General features: G+C 43.0%; 1 protein-coding gene and 1 pseudogene across 4 annotated transcripts in view; one reads left to right on the forward strand and one right to left on the reverse strand.

Annotated features, from left to right (window-relative positions):
- The window catches only part of PPM1L (protein phosphatase, Mg2+/Mn2+ dependent 1L), a 398046-nt gene that overhangs the window by 362974 nt on the left and 12165 nt on the right, over positions 1 to 22907 (forward strand). The window lies entirely within an intron of this gene.
- On the reverse strand, positions 5560 to 6015 carry LOC115943122 (pancreatic progenitor cell differentiation and proliferation factor pseudogene; annotated as a pseudogene).

The raw sequence follows: 22907 nt of genomic DNA on the forward strand, positions 1-22907 counted from the left end.
CCTTTTGATGGCTGCATAATATTCCATTGTATATATATACCACATCTTCTTTATCCATTCATCTGTCGGTGGACATCTTGGCTCTTTCCACAGTTTGGCTATTGTGGACATTGCTGCTATAAACATCAGGGTGCACGTACCCCTTAGGATCCCTACATTTGTATCTTTGGGGTAAATACCCAGTAGTGCAATTGCTGGATCGTATGGTAGCTCTATTTTCAACTTTTTGAGGAACCTCCACACTGTTTTCCAGAGTGGCTGCACCAGCTTGCATTCCCACCAACAGTGTAGGAGGGTTCCCCTTTCTCCACATCCCCGCCAACATCTATCATTTCCTGACTTGTTAATTTTAGCCATTCTGACTGGTGTGAGGTGGTATCTCATTAAGGTTTTGATTTGGATTTCCCTGATGCCGAGTGATGTTGAGCACTTTTTCATGTCTATTGAAGTTTGTTTTATGATTTACCGTATGGTCTGTCCTGGAGAATATTCTGTATACAGTTGATAACTGTGCATTCTGCTGCTCTTGGGTGGCCTGTCCTATAGATTAGGTCTTGTGATTTATAGTGTTGTTCAGGTCTTCTGTTTCCTTGTTGATCTTCTGCCTCGTTGTTCTATTCATCATTGAAAGTGAGGTTTTGAAGTCTCCATCTGTTATCATTATCTGTTTTCCCTTCAGTTGTCAGCTTTGGCTTCATGAGTTGAAGACCTCTGTTGTTATGTGCATGCATGTTTGTAATTGTATCTCCCTGATGGATTCATCCTTTTATCATATTAAAATATCCCTTTATGTCTCTAGTAATAATTTTTGTGGGAAGTCTGTTATGTCTAATATTAGTATAGCCACTTCAGTTCTCTTTTGATTGCCTTTTATAGTATACTCTTTCCCCCCTTTTTACTGTCAACCTATTTGTGCCTTTAAAGTATTTCCTAGACAGGATATAGTTGCATCATTTTTCTTTTTTTTTCTTTTTAAAGATTCTCTTTATTTATTTGAGAGAGAGACAGAGACAGCAAGAGAGAGAAAGAGCAGGGAGGAGAGGGAGAAGCAGATTCCCACTGAGCAGGGAGCCCAGTGTGGGGCTCAAGCCCAGTGTGGGGCTCGATCCCAGGACCCCGGGATCATGACCTGAGCTGAAGGCAGATGCTTAACCTGAGCCACCCAGGTGCCCCTAGTTGGATGGATCATTTTTCAAATCCATTCTCCCAATCCATTTCTTTTGATTTAGAGTCTTTATGTTTAATGTAATTGCTGATAAGGTAGGATTTATGTTTGCTGTTTGTCTTCTATATGTCATGTCTTTTTGTTCCTCTGTTTTTTCATTATTGCTTTTTTTTGCATTAACTAGATCTTTTCTGTTTTGATTCCATTCTTGTTTCTTTTACTATATTTTTTTAGTTATTTTGTCAGTGATTTCTTTGGAGATTACAATGGCTTTCCCAGTGAGGAAACTCTGAATCAGGTCAAATAATAAAAAGCCTTACAGATGGAGCCTTTCCAAGGAGCTGCCAGATAAGCCAAATAGTGATAATTGTCTGGAGATGAAGCTTTTTTAGGAGCTCCCAACTTACTCTTCCCCTTCTATTGGCTATTAGGCTAATTTTTACAGCTGCTACATTCATAAGGCTTCTGGTTTTCAAGGTTCCCACAGTGCTGGGAAGAGACGAATGGAAAAAGGGCAAGTTAAAATACAAAGCTCACTCTTCTACCAAGATTCAGCCATTTTTTTCTTGAATAAACACTCCTTAATTTCCAGAATTCTGAAGAAGTTGATTTTGACAACTTTTACCAGTGTTCTCATTGCTTTATGGAGGAGCAGATTTTTGGAGGTCCTTACTCTGCAATTCCAGGAATCCCCCCTCTATAGATTTGTTAAAATTAAATAATTAAATAATTTAAATCTAAACAAAAACTCTTTGAGATTAAGTATCTTTTCTAATTCATTAGGAAACTGGTTGTTGCAGGTGTCTTTGTGTAACATATTTAAAAGATCTGAAACAAAGTAACATGTTAAAAGTTATTAAAGCTGGGTGGTAGGTGTATGGATACTTGTTACATTTTACATTTTATCATTGAGGAAAATATTCAATAATAAACATAAATAAAATATTTTTGGAAAAATATATAATCAAGGGGTGCCTGGGTGGCGCAGTTGGTTAAATGTCCCACTCTTGGTTTGGGCTCAGGTGGTGATCTCATGGTTGTGAGAGCAAACCCTGCATCGGGCTCCATGCTCAGCATGGAGTCTGCTTGAGATTCTCTCCCTCTCCCTCTGCCCCTCCTTCTCCTGCTCTCTCTCTCCCTTTCTAAAATAAATAAATCTTTAAATTATATATATAATCAAGACTGGTTCTGCACACAGTCCTGAGGGAGCCCAAAGAAGAAACCCACTGAGGAGGTGGTAGGAGAGAGCCTGAATGTGCCAGTGGGTGTGGTTTACATTCACTCATTAACAGATGGTCATTAACTGCCTACCAGGTACATTGACAAGAGTCTGCAGTGCCCTGAGGAGGGGTCTCACTGTTGAAGGGTTAGAGAAGTAAGCAAGTGTGCACAGTATAGTTCCAAGAGGCAGCTAAGTGCTAGGTGCGATGCGAACTTCCACAAAAGGAGGGCCCTTAATCCACAGTTGGTGGGGAAAAGCAGGGCACTTCTCAAAAGAGATAACAGCTAAACTCTATAATGGATAAATAGGAATTGGTAGAGGGGTGTTTCATGCAGGGAAAAGTGTACTTGACAAGCAAGTTTTTAAAGACTGGTGCTCAGGAAACAAGGTGGAAAAGGAGGCTTGAGGGTCACATAGGCCATCCTAAGGGTCGGGTTTAATCCCCTAGGCTGAAGGATTGAAGGATTTTAAGATGGGGAAATAGCAGTGTGAGGGCAGTGGGTACAATGGTTATGATCCTGGGCTCTGGAACCAAAGGCTGGAATCTGGTCTCAAATTTTGGTTCGGAAATTTTCTACCTTTGCAACCTTGGACAAGTTACTTAAACTCTCTATGCTTCGGTTTCCTCCTCTATAACGTGGAGAAAATATTATCTATCTCACAAGCTGTTCTCAGCTTTAATAAGTTCATTCATGTTAAGCACTTAGAATGTTCTGACCACTTAGCAATTATTAAGAAATTCAAGCCATTTTCATGTAAAAATCAGGTACTGTTTTAGAAGAATGGCTTTGACAGCGCTGCGGAGAAGGTAAGGGTGGGCCGGGGAGACTGCAGGCCAAGAGACCCTTAGGCTGTCCGAGCAGCGAGGTGTGGGGCTTAGGAGCAGCAGAGTTCTCAGCATCCCTGAGAACTTGTTAGAAATGCACATTTTCTGGGATGGGGCCTAGCAATCTAGGGTTCAACAAACCCTCCAGGTGAATCTTAACGTGTGCTCAGGTTTGCAAAGCATTACCAAATGGATGTTGTCTCCATTTTACAGATGAAGGAACTAAAGCTCAGAAAGGCTAGGGTCCTTGCTCATGACCACACAGCTATTACATGGTAAAACGGAATCAGACCCAAAGCCAATGATTTGAACCACTGTGCTCTTCTTCTCATAATCAGAAAGCAACTGACAGGAAAGGGAATTTCAGAGACAGTAAAGTGATAGAATTAGCAAGACACTGGGTGATTAGCTATGGGCATAGAGGCAGGTGTCAATATTGACTCCCACATCTCTGGACTGGATTAATGTTGATGCCATTCTCTGAGTTAGGCTACATGAATGAATGAAGCAAGTTGAAGAGAGAGAGAGTTTGAGGTCCCTATAGGAAACCAGAATGCAGAGTCCTGGTAGGTTGGACAGTCAGGCTGGTGATACAGATCTGGCAGGCAGATGTATATAGATAGGTGTGGCTGAAGATGTGGATGAGGGGAGGGGGTCCTAGCAAGGACAACAGAAGACAAGGGCACCAAGGATAGAATCCTGGGGAACAAGTGGAGGAAGAAACTTCTGCAAGGTAGACTGTAAAAAGGCAATGAGCAGAGGTAACAGAGAAAGGGGAAAGAGGAGGGGCTCAAAAATCCAGGAGAAAATCAGCTCCAAGTCAGTTCAGACAGGGTCTGGGTTAAGCATCAGCTGTTGCTGTCTGCAGCCACACTGCAAAGCAGAATCTGATAACCATCCCTTTTCTACTATCCCTCCCACATCAGTAAACAGGGATACATGACATCAAAGACAAAAAGGCCCTCCCAGATGGCAGAATGTTAGGAGAGGGTACCCTAGGCCGGAGGTGGTCATTAATAAAAACTTATCAGGATGCTGACAGAATGCCAGTGTGCATGCCCTAAAACATTTTAATTGGTAAGATTATACTCCTTAACATGCAACTCCATGCAATAGCTGTAATCTTGATGAACTCTGGTTCAGGGAGGTCATATGTACTAATAGAAGTCTAATTTATCACATTTAATAATGGATCTGTGGTTTTATATTACACTCACAGTGCCATTAAACACTTACAGTGATCGTAATGCTCATTGGCTTTTTCATCTCAACTCTAAGGTCAGAGCTAGCACGTATACAAACAAAAGCCCTGACTGTATAGTCCATTGGCAGCTCGTATGTGAAAGGACAGATGTGGATTTGAAGTCTCACACACAGGGAAATAGCACTTGTGGAGTGCTCATTATGCCCAACATTTTACATAGGTTATCTCATTTTATCCTCTCGAGCACCCACTGAGGTAGCTGTGGGAAAGAGCCAGACTTAGTGAACAAGTGAGGAAGTTGAGTAATGTAACTAGTAAGTATGGACCTAAGACTTGAAACCGCTGCCTATCTCACTCCAAAGCTCATATTATTTCCATTAATGATGTCAAAATGGAAGCGTATTAAATTGGCCTGCATGCCTGATAAGGATGTCATAAACTTTAGATAAATAAGCTATGTGAAAGCGCTTTAAAACTTTGGGAAGAAAGCTGTATGTAGGCAGGATATTGTTGACTATTACCATTAGAAGCAGTATCTGAAAATATAAAAGATGCCTCTAAATAATCTCTAAAAGTACATTCTCATTAGCCCCCCAAAAGAGGATTTTAATATATTACCATTTTCTGCTAACTTTGCTGTTTCTGTCTCCCTGCAGGGGCTCATTTTTTATACATACCACTTTGGGAGCACCATCTTCCCCTCTCCCATCACCCTTAACACACTCACCCCATGGAAATGCTTCTCTCCTTGCTATTCTATGAGGATACACAACAGTTCTGGCAAGAGGAATCAAAAGAGAGTGAGCCTTTAATCTCTCTGCCTCCGTGGCTGTTTTATAAAAGGTGTAACTTGATTATAGTCCTGATATCAGGACCCTTCCCGCTCCTACCTGCCCCCCCCCCCCCCGCCGCCATAGCCTCCCCAAGAGCCTGAAAACCATAGAGAAAAGGCTGGGCCCACGCTGGCCCATGGAAGCTTGGGAAATTTTCTTTTTTCCTTTCTTTTCTTTTTCTCAGGGCTACCTGGCTGCTTGGAGTTTATTTTCCACTTGGTGCAAGGCACACAGTTACAAGATGTCAGGAAGGCTTGCCTGTGGCTTGGACAGTGAAGAGCAGGGTTTTCTCAACTTCGTTTTTGGTGTTTGCTGTTTTGATACACAAGTGTCTGCTGCTGGCTGCAGCCTGCCTAGTCTATGGGAAGGGGAGGGCTGGGCTCTGATCAGCTAGCACCTGCTTAGGCCTGGTGGTGGCCACTCAGGATGGGGGCCCAGTGTTGGCTTGGCCAAGCTGGCCGCCAGGCTGCTTCCTCAGGCCTTCCAGAGCCACGTCACAGGTGATTGTGCGGCTGGAGGCCTGGGCAGAGTCCGAGCATTCTGGGGACTCCAACCCAGTAGCCATGAACAGGAGAGTGAACTTCCCGAAAGAGAAGCTTGCCCACCAGTGACCAGGGTTGGCCTTGGGGAGACCGGGGTGATGAGGGATGGCGTACCCAGGATACTCTGCACTTCCACAGGAGCTGGTACTGGAAGTGGAGCCCCACGGCACCGGCAATAGTCGTGGGTGGCCATGAGCAAGCCGCTGCAGGGGATGGCTGCCATGCTGTCCCTTGTGGGTGGGTGGAAACGGTTGGCGGGGCCGAGGACGCTAGGCCACGGAGCCCATTTGCAGAGGAGACTGCCGAAGGCTGCTCCACGACCGAGGCGCACGTCGGGAGAACTTTCTTGACCTCCTGCATGCCAGTACAGTGGGAGCACGCCATGAGCACAGACAAAACCCTACAGACTCTGTCCTGTTTTCCAGTAACCTCTCCATCATTTCCCAGTCATCAGTCTCCTGTCGTTACAATCACATCTATTATCAAGAGGGGCAGAAGTGGGAATTTGGGTCTTTAGAGGACCACTTCTAGGCTTCTAGATGGAGTCAGACTTCTAGATGGGTCCAGGCTTCCAATATTTTTCCTTCCAAAAGTGTTGTTCAACGTTTTCCAGTACCGTAGCCATAATTCAAAATCCCAAGTTACATGAAATGAGAGAAGGTCCCTAATGTACCTATTCTTTTTTTTTTTAATTTTATTTGTTTATTCATGAGAGACAGAGAGAGAGAGAGGCAGAGGGAGAAGCAGGCTCCCAAGGAGCAGGGAGCCCGATGCAGGACTCGATCCCAGGACTCTGGGATCACGACCTGAGCCGAAGGCAGACGCTTAACCATCTGAGCCACCCAGGCACCCCCTAATGTACCTATTATATTCTAATCACAACACAGATTACAGAAACAACCTCCCTTGAGCCAATAAGGAAGGTTTTCAGAGGTCCTTCCTTTGGTATAATCCAGTAGACCTCAGAAGAGGAATGGGGTGTCAGACAAGACTTCTAAGTAAAAGAACAGGGACGCCTGGGTGGCTCAGTCGGTTAAGCGTCTGCCTTTGGCTCAGGTCATGATTCCAGGGTCCTGGGACTGAGTCCCATATCTGGCTCCTTGCTCAGTGGGGAGCCTGCTTCTTCCTCTGCCCCTCCCCTGGCTCATGCTCTCCCTCTCTCTCCCTTTTTCTCTCTCTCCCCTTGACAAATAAATAAAATCTTTTTTAAAAAAAGACTTTTAAGTAGAAGAACAGAAAGAGAAAGATCTTAAGCAAGTAGACTTCACCCTGAAGACTGCTCCCCCTCCTTCCTCCTGAAATAGGGACCCGAAATGATTCACCCTCATTCTGTTTCATTGCCTTTGTAAGTTGCCACCAAGACCAGATGACCACTAAGGTCCCTTCCAGCAGAAATCTAGACCTCTCAGAGGCTTGTATTTCTGAGAAGTACAAAGGAAGATTCAGATGTCCTTTATCTGTCTGAGTAGGCAAGAGGTCAGGTGCAGTTAAGGCAGAAAGTTCAGGAAAACACCACAGATGCAAGCTGGCAGTAGGGGTTATGCGGGCCTTGTAGTGACCTGGAGGGAAAGCCACAGAGAACAAACAATCGTTGAGCAACAGCTACGCACCAGATAATTTCTTGGGTCTTGTGTTATGTTGCGGAAACCAAGAGAGCTTTGGTCATTTGCCTGAAGGTATCTAGCTAGACCATGAAGCCAGATTGTATGATCTAAAGCTCATGTTTTTTCCATCACACTCTCTGGCAGAACAGCTCTTCCCTGTCCTTGTGGATGGCAGCCATGTGTTCTGCATCCTGAAGCAGAAACAGCAAGTCTGTGATGAGGTTCAGCTGATTTCGCTCACCTGTTGAATCCCAAACAGCTTTTCTGTAGAGGTCACGGGAGTGTGAAATGGGTCAACAAGGGAGTAGTAGCAGCATCTTCCTTTGCCTGGGGGGGGGGGGGGGCGGTTAATGCAGAAGAGAAATCACAGTCTAACAGAGATGACCTTTCTACCTTTTTGTCTCCCTCCCACCTCCCATTTTCCCCCAACTCACTTTATTTCAGGGCTTGAACACAAGAGGCCAAGTTTAAAACTACTTCCTTTTAACAGTATCAGCAGATTTAATCAAATGGTCAAAGTGGAGCCAATTCCTTTTCCTATAAGTGCCAGTAATGAAATTACCTCCATTGTATCCTGTTAGGATTGGGTATTCATTCCAGTTTTCAAAGAGATCATACCCTCACCTTGGCTCGTTCTATCACCCGATAGGTCACCCCTGAGTAATTTGTGAACACCCAGAGTGACTTAAAAATTGATTACAAGGGCTAGCCTTACACATAAATGGAGTTAGCATCACCTACCTAATATACTTTGAAAAGCTCAAGACTTCCTTTCTCAAATATATATAGAGAAATATAGATATATATCTCCTACTAGCATATGACATTCCCTGAAATCCTGACCTTGTGTTACTAGATCAAGTTGCTGTTATTCGGTGTTCACCTAGCACCTAGGATCCTCAAACCAAGGTAATAGGAACTTTACCTTGGAGGGGATAGATGTAGAGAGAGAGAAGGGGTGGGAGTAGGAGATTTTGGAGGCTCGAAGCATTGCTTGTGAAGAACAGACCCAAGTAGAATGCCTCAAGAGACAGAAAGCTTTAAAGTATTGGGTGCTAGGGTAGGGGGTCGCCCCCCTCCCCAAGCCCATGGAGAGGAGATAGAGTATGAAACCATTTGAGACAAAACCAGACTGTCTCACAGTTGTGTTTGAGCTTGGTTCTGCTTACAGAATAGGTGAGTAGCCTCAGCAAAAGGAAGTGGCGGGCAGGCAGGAAGCTCTCGAACTTGATATAAAACATACACTTTTCATGGTTATGTGGTACAGAGCCCCTTGGTGAAAGAGGAGTAAGAGTTAATTTTGAGAGACATCACCATTGCTTTTAAGTCTCTAGAAAGTGGTTTTGACTTGTCTTCAGAAGTGCTGAGTGCTTTGTCTCATTGTTTGAAGGGAAGATACAGCTTCTTTTTGTTTTTGATATTAGAAATACTTGCCAAGAAATGAATAAAAAGAATAAGAGATACAGGATTAAAATGACATGAATGGGAGAAGTACAGGGCGAAAACTTACCCATGTCAGAATGATTGGCTGATTTCCCAACTAAATAAAATCATGTCACGTATAAGTAGAAGTGGTGATTCCTACTACAGACATTAAAGTGGCTCTACAGATTGTTTCAGTCTTCCCAGTTCCAGGACATTCCTAAGAGATGGTTTTGCTATCTTTAGGACATAGTTCAGGCTTGAACACATTAGGTCTTTTTTGCAATGCTTTTCAGTTTATAGCCTAACATACTCAGAAAGGGTCACGATAGCCCAGCCAGCTGATTTCAACATTTCTTACTTGTCTCCAGTTAAGAGGCTGCACATGGGATATCCTTTTTTATTTTTATCATCAGAAACCACAGAAATAAAGGGGGAAAGAGCATACTCGGAAGTCTGAATCAAGCTATGACTCAGATTTCCTAAGAAAGAGAAGAATCTACTTTGACCTCTTCAATCCTAAATTCAGAACCACTTTTGGGGCAACATTAACTAATATCCAAGTTGGTGACCTTTCTGCCTATATACAAAAGTATATAGCACATCTTCCCTAATCATCCTCTTCATACAGTATTCTACTGACTTGACCTATCTTTATTGCTAAGTTCTTCACTCCTGGGGAATGGCTAATTTTAAGTGTATATACAGATGACAGTGGTTCCAGGGTGTGTGGGTTTAAGCCCCATCTTCTCCCTTAACACCTATGTGACCTTGGGGACATTACTCTTTGCATCTTAGTTCCACTATCCACAATATGGGAATACTGAGAGTTTTATTTAATAGAATTGCTGTGAGAATTATGTGAATTAATATGTGTCCAGCACTTAGAGCAATGCTTGGTACAGAGTAGGTGCTCAATAAATGTGAGCTGTTGTTATTCTCTTTCAGTAAATAGTGAATTTTACATATATAGTCATAGAGTTTGGTGAAGCCAAGTCAGCTGCTGTGCAAGACATTACAGAGCCATGAGGGAGTTTTAATTGCACAGTATGCATTCCTTTGTGTTATCTGGGGTTTTTTTCCCTCTTTATTCATGTTACCATCAGTCTCTTTGCTCGGTACCATCAACCTGTGGTCACCAGTCAGGGCATTCTATTTGTGTTTAATGCTGGAAATTCAAGGGTGCTTTCAGAGCAGAGCTCCATGATTTTAAGAGATTCCCATTAAAGCTAAAAAAAGTATGTGACAAGTCCATTTTCCCTGCCAAGAATGTAAGTGGCTTCTGTGAAGTCCCATGTGACTATATTTCTTTTTTTTTAAGACTTTATTTATTTATGTTAGAGAGAGAGAGCTCACACAAGCACAAGGGGAGGGGCAGAGGGAGAGGGAGAAGCAGACTCCCCGCTGAGCAGGGAGCCCACCCAATGCGGGGCTCAATCCCAGGACTCTGAGATCATGACCCGAGCTGAAGGCAGATGCTTAACCAACTGAGCCACCCAGGCGCCCCTATGTGACTATATTTCTTGATCTGATGAGGACTAGTTCTCTAGGAAGTCCCTCATTTTTTAATCCTAAAAGAAGTCAGTATTCAAAGTAAAAATCCTTTAAAAAAAATTCTTCATATTCTGATCTATGCTTTGCTAGTTTAGATTTTTATTTTCTGATAATGGTAACCATTATCAAACATTTACTGTGATGGTTTTAAAGATATGCCCATATATTCCTTGATGCTTGTTCCCTCAAGAGATGGAGCTTAATCTGTCTCCTCTTGAGTGTGGGCTGGACTTAGTAAGTCCCTTCTAGTGACCAAAGATGGTGGAATGACCGGATATCATGTCTGATATTAGGTTATAAAAAGACTGTGACTTCTGTCTTGGATGTCTCTTGTGCTCTCCCTTTGTTTCTTGAATCACTTGCTCTGAGGGAAGTCAGCTATCATCCTGGGGCAGCCTGGGGAGTGGGAAGTCAGCTGCCGTGTCATGAGGACACTTGGGCTGCCATTGGAGAGACCCACAAAGTGAGGAACTGAGACCGGCCAAAAGCCATGTGAATGAGCCTGGAAGTATACTTTCCCCTTGTTGAGCCCCCAGGTAACTGACAGCTTGACTGCAAATTCATGAGAAACTCTTGAGTCCCAACCACTGAGCTAAACCATTCTAGAATTCCTTCAGAAGCTGTGTGAAATAATAAATGTTTTAAGCTATAATCATGATGAATGACTCTATCTTGTATCCATTTCTTCAGCAATAGAGTAAGTCACACTACCTCACATAATTTATAGCAGAAGGCTAGTTATAGGTTGTATATAACAATAAGTGTGGCCAGGAATTTTATTTTTCTTTTAAAAAGCAAAATTGACTCTATCCTGACACTTTTCATTCTTTATTGTAAGTACATCTCCTTGGTGCATATTATAATTCAGTCTCTCCTCTTTAGTGATTAGTCTGACAATCAGGTGAAAATTCTTCCATTTTCTTCAGTAGTTCTGCCTCTTACCAATTAAGGAAGAGCCAGCCCCAAAGACTCTCCCTCTGGAAAAATGATCCAGGTTCTTGGGCTTTGCCCTGTTACAAAGCAGGGTAACTGAATGGGGAAGTTGTATGGAGGAAGCATGTATTTTTTTCATCTGAACCTATCTTAGTATTGGAAACTCCAAGGTTCAGTTTCTCTTAGAATTGTATGAAGCTCATACCTCATCATATTTTAAAATATAATACATAACTTGTACCATTTGGCAAATTTAGGTAGAAGGCATTGAATAAACCTGCTTTCCATCTGCTGATCAAATGGAGTCTGAATTAAATAAACTTCTCCAATATAGATGCTAAAATCTGGTTTCTGCAAGCCTTTGGACCTTTAAAAGTTGACTTCCAGAAAGGTGGTCCTAAATCTCAGGCAACCTATATTCCCTTTGGAAACTAGGTATAAATCTACCAAGTTTGGGTCTAGGATAGATTATTCCATTTGTGTACACTCTTGAAGGCCATAAGAATTTGCTAGAGTTCGTGATCATATTTTGAAAAGTATTAGCTGGTCAATTCCTTGATGCTAGGTGAAATACATTCTTTTATCTCTGGATAATCCTTTACTTTCTTCTTTATATTAAGATATTTCTTTCATGGAGTGACAGTTCAGTGTTTTGCATTCAGAAACTTTCAGTACAATACATAGTTTTATAATTATTTTTAAATTATAGCCTTAGAGATTTAATTCTTAAATAGTGCTAAGATACTCCTCCACCCCCCCTTTATTAAAACTCCTCAACTGAATGTCAGTTAGCCATCATAACAAAGGACTGATATAACGTGTTTTTAATTTAAGATCCTGAAGGCTGGGAATTTCCCATTGTACATTCATTTAAATTTGCCAGCAAGCAAAACTCTTTAGAAGGTTAAACATGTAAACTGAAAATAGAGCAAAAGAAAATCAAGTATGGTAATTTACTATCTCCAGTGTGGAAAATGGGCACTACAGCATATGGTCAAAGCTTTTACTATTAATTAGGTAATCACAGAAAACTTCATATGGATGACTTGTGAACATTCTAAAGTCAGGCTGGGAATTTGCTTCTTTATCATGTTTTCTTTCTAAACACAATTTTCTTAAATAGCATGTGGGTCCATATTCATATTTACAACTTGGTGATGTTTAAGAGCTTTGACATTTCTTAATGTCACTAATTTCCATATTAAGATTTGACAAATATTTGGACTCACGTTAACTCAGATGTCCTAGTCATCATCACATGAAAAGAATATTTGAAAAATCTTTCTCAGAGTATGGAAAAGGAAAAAAGATCGCCTTTCACTGACTTCCTTAACCCTCACCCCCACGCACATACACACATAACCACACATACATGTACACATATGGTCCGAGCTTTCCTCCCCACCAACTTTGTTCCACTAACTCCTATTCATCAGTCAAAACTCAGCTCAGGTATCTTCTTCTCATACCACTGCAAGCAGGTTTCTGTGCTCACCTCTCTCAACTTCAACCGAAATAGAATTGTTTTTCTATTCTCTCCCCTCTGGCACCCCACTAAACTGTGACTTCTTCACCTCAAGACTGCATCTTTTGTTTTTGAGTCCCCAGTTCCTATCAGAATGCCTGGCAAGGAGTGACAGTTCATCTGAAGCTATTTATAACCAGAAAGGGCTGGTTAAAAGCTTGCTAAATGAATGAATAACTTCAGCCTCCAGGCTAGTTCGCAGATGAGTTCAGAGGCTATATATGCATCATTTATAAGCTCAACCAGAATCTTGTTGCAGCCAGAGCGGCAGATACTCAGCAAGTAAGAGATAATGCCACGCTGGGGTTTATAGCTCCTTCAGGGGCTGTATGAGGCCAGGCCAACATGGGAAACCACATGCTGGGGTGCCCTCCTGCCCCACATCCCTGCTGCCTGGCGGTTTGCACTCTCTGTGGGCCAGGACCACCTCTGTGTGAGCGAGGCTCCTGCAAACATTTTGCCTATTCAGGAACTCCAAGGAGTGAAGTAGGTGAAGAGAAGCATTCCCCCTGTGGGGCTCTAAACAAAATTCAATTACATGAATCATACTTCATGTTTAAAAACCTTGTTCTCTGTTCAAGTCAGAGGTTGGCTTTGTTACATTGGCCTGGAAAACAGACTGGCGACAAGTGAAGAAACTACCTTCAGAAGAAGCCAGTTCAACTTGGGGTGGATCCAAGGGAGCGGTGGGGACGTGTGAAGGTTCACTTCTCGCTGCCAAGCAGGGGGGGGGGGGCTTTCTGGAGATGCCAGGAGTAAAACTCAGATAAACGGAGGGGGTGCCCCTCGAAGTATTGTGATTTTCAGTTCAAAAGATGTCACCGGCAGTTCACATAGTAAGAAGTTAGGGGTCAAGAGGGGATTTAGACCTATTTAGAGCACAGTGTTGTCTGTTTAATTATAGAATCTTGTCCTTCTTACCTGACCCGGCCAGCTCCTTTATCAGTTGTGTTCTTGAGACTCATGCCTTAAGTGTCAATTTCAGCTCTTGGGCCTGTAACTGCTGAGGCTTTCTTTTCACACTTGGAAAATAGGAGCTTTTGGGTTCAACAGAGACTCGTGCTAGCAGCCTGGAATATGCCCCAGTTCTGAGGAGGTGCCCAGAGTACCAGACTGAGCCGCTGAAATGCAGCTTAAGTTCTGGTTCCCTTGCAAACCAGCCGCCGATCTTAGTTCCTGAGCCTGTTGCCTCATTTAATAAATGCAAATTAATAATGTCACTCAAGATCATCGGAAGAAGTATTTGACATCACTTCACAAACTCTGAATACTATCCAAGCCTCCATCTGCTGCACTGGAAACGTTACATTCTAAATACCTCAGGACCCCTTCCAGAATGACGTAGTCTCAGGGATCTGGGAGATGGTGTGTGTCCGACGGTGTTTTCAAACTGATCAGCCCCTCACCCTCACTTATGCCTTGGGGTTTTCACTTTATTATTGTTTCTGCCCTCCAAGAAAACCACGTCCTCATTTCCCAGCTCAGCCATGTATTAATACACGTTAACAAAAAGTTTTCTTTGAATATCGAGTTTATAGATTGTCCTCTACTGATCTTTAGTAGAAGCACATACAAACTTTAGAGAATCCTTAAATAAAGCTGTTTGCTGCCCAAACCGACTGCTTCCTTGCCACACTCCTGAGAAGGTTCTGCATCTTAGAGAAAATTTTAGAAGCCAGACTGAAGGTGTCAGACCTGGGTCCAAATTCCAGGTCTTCCACCCAAAAGCTTGCGTGACCTCGGTGAGCCTTGTGTTCCAAATCTGCACAGTGGATGGGTGATGATGATGATGATACATATTTGGTCAGACTAAGTGAGGTCAGGGTGTGCGAGCGGCAGGCAGAGTGCCTGGCCCGCTGTAACTTGTGTAGATAATGACTTTCATTTTCTTTTGTGACTTGAAATTCTGTAACTCCTCCTCTTTTGTCTCCTGCTCGCTAGCTCCCCCGACCTTGCTTCAGCCTCACCTTCTGTAATGTGACACCCAGGAGGCCAGGGCCTGTAGCAGGAACCACCTGGCTGCCTTGGAGAACTGGCTCTCCCTGGTCAGGGTTTCTTGTGCAACAACTTTGTCACCCTCAGCCTGTTCCAGCTGCCCTCCACCCTCGATGGTCATCCCTTGGCCCTTTCTGGACAGCAGCATCTAATCGTGTCATGTGGTAGTGTCCCAGAAGTGTGATGTCTGCAAACCCAGAGCCTTCTGAGCACTGCCTGTGATGAGTCTGGGGCCTGGCATTCTTCCTGATACCATTTCTTCCAAAATGGAAACAGGGAAGGCGAAGGCAGTAAGGCTTATTGGTATTTCAGTTGGATAGCCTCAGTCTAACTGAAATGCCAGGTTGGTTCAGCAAGGAAAATTGAACAACTAAACAGAAAGTCCAGTCAAGTCATTGTGGGCCATGGCAGAAGACTCTCAGTGGGAAGGAGGAAATAAATGCCTGACATTAAGAACACAAAAGTAAAAAGCCTGAATTTGGTAAAAGTGAAATAATTTCTATAAATAAATTAAATTAAATGTGGAAAATTAAGAAAATTTTTCAAAAAAAAATTTTAAACTGACTTTAATAACCAGTATTTTCTTTTTGTTTTCATCAAATCTTCTTCTGTGTATATTTACATACCTATTTATTGAAGTAAATGAAAATTGGAATATTTTATATAGTTTCTTTCAAGTAAAACTACTAATGTAATATATTTTTAAAGGAATTTTATGTACAATTTTACTTCATTTTTCACTTATGAGTACTTTCTCATGACAATATATGTTCTTCAGAAACACTAGATTTAATGTTTATACTATGCTTATTATTTGGATATTTCATAATGAATATATGTCTACTCATTTTCATTATTTCTATTGTCTTGCTGTTTTAAATAATTCTGTGAGGTCAGTCCTTGTACATGAAGCTCTGTTCACATTTCTGATTATTTTCTTAGGATAAAATTCAAGAATTGGCATTATTGAGTCAAAGAGTATAAACAGATGTTTATTCCGTTCTTTGTTTCAAAAGTGAAGTATGAAGAAATCCCCTTTAGAAAGCTGTTCCTTTCATGCGTTTTTATTGTACGGATTCTTTTTTTTTTTTTTTTTTACCTCTTTCTTTATGCCAAAATTTTTTATACCTCTTTCTTTTGGCTATGTGAATTCATTACCCTGCTATACCTTCAAGAGAGGGCAATGGTCAGGGTGCGTGGGTGGCTCAGTCAGTTAAGTGGCTGCCTTTGGCTCAGGTCATGATCCCAGGGTCCTGGAACCGAGCCCCATGTCGAACTCCCTGCCCAGCTAGGAGTCTGTTCCTCCCTCTCCCTCTGCCTGCCCCGCCCCCATTCATGCTCTTTCTCGTGCTCTCTCTCAAATAAATAAATAAAATCTTTTAAAAAGAGAGAGCTATGGTCTCATTTCCTCCCCATCGTCCTCCCTGGATTTCTCCCCACCACCTACCATCTCCCCAAACTGAGCCAAGCTCCTTCCCTGCCTTCACTCCCATCCACACACCCAGGCTCTCATAGCACTGTCAAAGCATTTGCCAGGCTGGGTTCTAAGGTCTGTTTCCATCTGGTCATTAGGCAGTAAATGCCTTGGGATTAAGGACTGTATCTTGTTTATTGTTCCAGCATCAAGCCTAGTAATTTGCATGCAGTAGGCACTGAATGAGGGAACAAAGAACATAAAGCTATTTAGCATGCGCGCACATACACAATCTTGTATTTATTATTAGGTACAGGAGATTGATGTATGAGAAAGAGGAGAAAGAGGGTCATTTTCACAAAATAACATGGCTGCGTTTTCTCAGGTTTTTTTTTTAAAGATTTATTTATTTATTTGAGAAAGAGAGAGAGAATGGGGGGATGGGCAGAGGGAGAGGGAATGAGAATCCCAAGCAGATTCCATGCTGAGCTTGAAGCCCAACGTTGGGCTGGATCTCACAACCCAGAGATCATGACCTGAACGAAAACCAAGAAGCAGGGTCGCCCAATGGACTGCACCACCCAGGCACTTGGTATTGTCCCAGTTGTTGAGGCATAGATGGGATATCACTGTTTGGTATGTGCCCAGATGGGCCAGAAGGATTTTACCAGATCTTCGGGACCGCAGCTTGCCTGGAGACACAGCTTTAGAGTCAGTCTCATAGTCCATTGAACCCAAAGCAAGCTGGAAAGTTAATAAATATTGGATGAAATTGGCCCCAAATCTGATTTGGTTTTATTTATTTGTTCTAAATGAACATAATTATACAGCCTTTATTTTGTCCCTTTAAATGGGGATATCAGTGACTGTGTTGTGTTTGGATGGAAGAGATTGTCTGGAAATAATTTATGTGTAACTGCAGAACCTGCCAATGGCATGCCTCTGAAGGGCAAACTCAGCCTTGGAGACTGTTTCTCCTTCCAGCTAGAATTCTTCAGTAATAGATGCGTGCTAATTGACTTGGTGGCCAGGGAAGTCACGTCTGGTTATCAAACGTTGGTACTGGCTATAGTATTTTTAAAGTTAAATTTCATAACTGCTAGGCCAGGGTAAAATTTAAGTTGTGTAATGGGCAATAGACATGAGATATCTATCCTCTATCTATCCATCCACACACACTACACAGCTACAAAATAAACGTATAAAGATGTATCTTCATTTATCTCTCTAGAACTGAATATAACTTGGATTTTGAATCCACATTGGATCTGATTCTAAAATCTTGCTCTGTTTACTTCCAGGTATATTCCATGATTTCCTGATTTTTCTCATGTTCTTCTATTAAGTTCATGTTTTCATTCCCGTCTTCCCCAGGGGTGATCTGAGTGTCTGAGTGTTGTTACTGTCCTGGTATATCTGCTGGGATGATCCAGGTCTCCAGAACCTGTGGTTGGAAGGCCCACTCATCCCAGCTCTGAAGCACCTGAGAGTTGTCCTTCCTCCCTCAGGGGAAGCCCAGCACTTCTCAGTGGTTCGTTTCTTCACACGAGGCTGCCTACATGAGCTCATTCAACCTTTGCGTCTCCATACTGGGACAAAGGTTTATGATTTCTTGGGCTGTGCCCTGGAAAGCAAGGTCTAGGTCTTCTGTGCTTCAAGCTCCACATGATTCTTAGAGACCTACACATCAAAGACGCCCTCCTGTTTTCCTCTTTGTCTCCCCTCCATTCCCCCAAACCCCCACCACTTGGCCAACCTTAGTGGTGGGGGGCCAGGAAGGGAGGACTCATGAACAGGAAAACTTGCTGTTTGCTCCATCTTCATATGCCTGTGGTTTAGTCCAGAACCTGGACTGATGGATGCTCAAAAAGATTTTCTCTTGAGAATACTGTTTCTTTGTGAGCTTCCATAGTCTCTTTAAAGCTCAAAAGCTAAACATGACTACTTCTTTCTCTTTGCACTTTGGCCACAGCAATCCTAGTCTTCCCTAGGATGACGAATGCCACAGACTGAATGAAGTAGGGTTGTGTACACACAAGGGGACAGGAACTTCAGGGGATATCTCCAAATGGCCTTCTTCCAACACATGAATACGTAAATAGATTTATAGCTATATGGTAATTTAAATAATGATAACTGAACAAACTCAAAGGCCAGGTTTGTTTTTAATTGAAACCAAAGGGAAGAGGGTTGATTCTACACTAAGAGAAAAAAAAAGTAAAAAAAAGTGTAATTAGTGGTTAAAGCACCAGAGGACTCAGGCTGCCGCCCTCGTTTTCAGCCTTCCTCTCCCCTCTTCTCTCTCTGCCTTTCTCATCTCTGCCTTTTATTAAAAAGCAAATGGCCCTTTTATAAAGCTCAGTTTCTGACGTTCCTATTATACCCACTCCCACAGCATACATAAAGAAGCAGAGACAGTACTTGTAATTTGCTGGGAACCCTAAAGAGAAGTGAGATATCTCACTGAAGAATTCTCAAATAACGTGAAGACATGAAAAAATGTAGACAGCGCTTCTCTGGCTTGTGTAGGAAGAAGCAAAGAACCAGGAAATTAGTTTCATTTATCATTAATAGATACTGGACTTAGGATCCAGTATGTGATAATATAATTATAAATTAAGTTCAGTAGCATGCTATATCATCTGAACTAATATCAGCAGTAGTTATGAGAAGTGTATCAGTAGGCATCATAAAAGCTTGTCTGCTTCCTTGTACCTCAAAATAGTCATGCCCAGCGAGTATAGATAAAAGCTCCTGTAGCAAGAGGACCTGCTAGCGTTTTGTAAGTCTCCCCAACACATGCGATCGGTTTAATAGGAACCAACTCACTTTAACATGTTCATACTTAACTGAAAAGGAAGGATTAGAAGGCTGTCCATAAGCCACACTCAAGGGTGAAATAAAGATTATTATTATAGCATTTGAAAGTAAAGTTGAAGAACATTTCAATTTCAAAACAGCAAGCAAGAGCAACAGACGACACATCTATATTTTAACTCTGGCAAAGTGTGAAAATTAAGTGAATCTGATGGGTCAGATTCTAAAAGCTTGAATTATGACCTCCCCCCACCCCATTAAATAGATTATTTTTCATATTTAGGATGTCATACCTCATTTGTGGAAAAAAACCTTTCTGGCACTGATACACTGTTTCTTATTTCTTCTAGTCATTTTATTAATTACTATATGTTTGCCAAGGAAGAGCCCAAGTATACCTAAATCTAGAATTAAACTGCATAGCACTAGGGTTTAAAATAATAGAATTTGTCATCCAGTTGACCAGCTCACATTCAGTGTGTGCCAAGCTCAATGGGTGAAATTTTTGCTCAGGCAAAAATCTGAGGAAATGAAAATTCACAATTTGTAATAGACCTTTTTCTCATAAAATGTTATTCCTGCCACTGTGCCCTCTGGAATGTGGTGGGGGTGGGGGGTGTTGAGGCAGCTTTGGGTTGCAAAGGAGGACCCAAAAAGGTGCGATTTGGGGGAGCTTTCTATCTGTGCCCAGCCCAGGGACTCATATAAGCCTCCCTACATATATGGGTGTGTCCCATCCCTGCTTCCTCCCTTTGGAAACCCACAAGGAGAGTTTACCATACTAGTACTTCAGATCTTGAGTAAAGAAGTCCTTAATGTGTCCTCAGTAAGACTCACATGCAGCCTTAGAGATGTTGCTAACAATATTTCATTCTTCAGGTTGGCTCTGGGGCTCCTGCCAGTCTCTGTGTGAAGTAGAAACCCTCTAATGTGCTCTTCTGCTGGAATTCCTCATTGAGTGGCCTTCTTCTATGGTGGCTTTCTTCCTGGGGTGGGTGGGGGCAGGGTACGGCCTTAGAAGCAGGGTTCCCCATATGTACCTAAATATGTATTTTAGTGATTTTATGGAGATGGTAGTAAAATGTCTTAGGGAAGAAATACCTTTTTCTGCTTTGCACAAAAACACTGAATATGGGCTAGCAACAGCCTGCCTCCAGGTTGAAAGCAACGAACGCTCCGGCAACACACTGGTTGAGTTTTGCCACTCTCTAGCTGTGTGACCTTGAGCTAATCCCTTAATCTCAGCTTTGTCATCTGCAAAATGGAGACTATAGTACCTCATAGGCTGTTAAGATTAAAGAAATTACCTATGCCAAGGACTGGGCATAGGGCCTGACTCACAGTAAATGGTCAGTATGTGGTAGTTCTCATCACTTGGCTGGTACAAGCCTCTCTACACACATAGATCTCTTTCCGGACGCCTCCCGCTCTAGGCTCTCATAGCATAAAATAACTTTCAGCCTCATTACTACTATAAAACTCATTACAGTGGAACTATCGGTTTTTAGTATGAATCGTTAATTAGTATTAATTCAATAACCTTGTGCACGGAGTTAGCCGAACGAGCGGTGATTCTCCCGGCCCAGCTACGTGAATTAATGTAACGTTGAAGAGGGCCTGCGTCTGAAGGAACAAGGACTCAGGCAGTAGACGAGAGAAAAGGAATAAAGAAGGAAAGATCAGAGCTCCCTCTTTAGTTCTCCAGACAACAGATCAGCCCTGACAGGTCTGTCTCTGCCGTGGCGTTAATTATTACAAGAAAGACTGGCGAACAAGCTCGGAGCAGGTCAGCTTTGGTGGACTTAAAGATTATGCAGACAGGGGATGGGGGCCAGGGAGTCTTATCTACAAACTACCTGGCACTGTGTCTGTGTTTCAGGGCTCAGCACAGCGGTGGCTGTGGGAGGTGGAGGCTGGAAGTCCCCGCTGACAGTGATCTTATCATTCCCCATGATTCTTTCATTAGTGACTGCCTTCGCGGGCTCTTTTTCCAATATGTTGCTCACCAATATAATTTCTGTCTGTCACCGTGCCCGGATGTCATCTAGGCCCTGGAATTGTGTTATTGAGCTAACATTCGTTGTCAGAACTTTACAAGATAAACCTAATTCTCCTCATCCTATAAATGTGTTGGTTTTCCTATGCTGCATATATTGAATGGCCTTCAGGCTGTTGACACCTTCACCGAAATTCTCTGTCATGCATCTGTGTGTGTGTGTGTGTCCCCGTCTTCCCCTCCCCTTCCCTACCACTGGCGACCTCTTCTCGACCCCACCCCCAATCTCTTGCTCCCTTTCCTAAAGAAAAAAATGGCACTTTTCCTTATACTTTTACAGAACACTTGATGTCACAGAGGGGCATCACTATGTGGCATTGTGTGGGAGCGTGTCCTGGAGCATTATGAAACAAGGCTCCCAAGCCATGTTCATTCTGCCTGGTTTTCCCCACTCTGCCCAGCCTCCCACTCCCACTCCAAGAAAAAATAAAACTACAGTCTCTCGCATAAGAAAATGTTGTGGTAAGGTGTATTTCAGAAAATAAGGATTCTCGTGACTCCAGTTTTTATCTTTTTTAAAAAAGATGTATGTATTTATTTTAGAGAGAGAGAGAGCATGTGAGGGGGGCACAGAGGGAGAGAGAGTCTTTTTTTAAAAGATTTCATTTATTTATTAGAGAGACAAGAGAGAGATAGGGGCAGTGAGCATGAGCAGGCACGAGCCAGGAGGAGAGAGAAGCAGGCTCCCCGCCGAGCAGGGAGCCTGACGCGGGGCTCGATCCCAGGACCCCGGGATCATGACCTGAGCCGAAGGCAGACGCCTAACCGGCTGAGCCACCCGGGCGCCCTAGGGAGAAAGAGTCAAGCAGACTCCACACTGAGCAGAGCCCGACATGGGGCTCCGTCTCACAACCTTGAGATCGCGACCTGAGTTGAAACCAAGAGTCAGATGCTTAACTGACTGCACCACCCAGGTGCCCCTCATGACTCCAGTTTTTAAATCACAGCTGTGGGCACATGGAAAGTGGGGGTGGGGAGCACGAGGGGTTGAGGGTGCTTTGACTGGCACCAGAGCCGGGAGTTCTGCTCTGAGGAGAAGTTGAAGGTAGCTCTGCTAGAGGTAAGGTGAGGCTATTTGGCAGGGGCTGGGGGAGCTGCGGGCCTAAAGGCAGCTGAGGCTTGCTTGTCTGTCACTGAGTCACTGATGGTAGAATTTGAATCTGAACTCGAACTGTCTGTGGGCCCTGCTGCTGTCACCATGGTTGCTGCTGTTCTCCTGGGCTTTGTTTCCAGCTGTACCGAGATTGTCAGCTCTGCTTTTCCTGTTTCATGTCTTGTGTACTTTGCTTCATGCAGTGGATCTGCTCCTGAAGTGCTGTGAATACATTTTGGTTTTAAATGACATATCGTGTTCATCTTAATGCAGAAAAATATAAAGAAAACAAAGTGGTCTAAAATCTCATCACCTATATAGCCCTGCTCATGTATTTTTTTAATAAGGGTATGAATATTTACATGGTTAGAATATACATATTGACGAAGCCCAAAGCATGAGTCATGCCCGTGCTACCACGGGTACTTGTTGTAAAGGCACCTCATGTCACCTCCGCGCTTAGCATCGCCCTTAGCATTCAGAGCCTGTGGAGTGTACAAAGCACTATTATGGAATGAGTGCTGTAAGAGCACTTTCTTTTTTTTTTTTTTTTTAAAGATTTTATTTATTTATTTGAGACAGAGAGAATGAGAGACAGAGAGCGTGAGAGGGAGGAGGGTCAGAGGGAGAAGCAGACTCCCTGCCGAGCAGGGAGCCCGATGCGGGACTCGATCCAGGGACTCCAGGATCATGACCTGAGCC

Source organism: Leptonychotes weddellii, chromosome 1, assembly GCF_054177405.1.
Source record: "Leptonychotes weddellii isolate Sample4059 chromosome 1, ASM5417740v2, whole genome shotgun sequence".
Classification (NCBI taxonomy): Eukaryota; Metazoa; Chordata; class Mammalia; order Carnivora; family Phocidae; genus Leptonychotes; species Leptonychotes weddellii.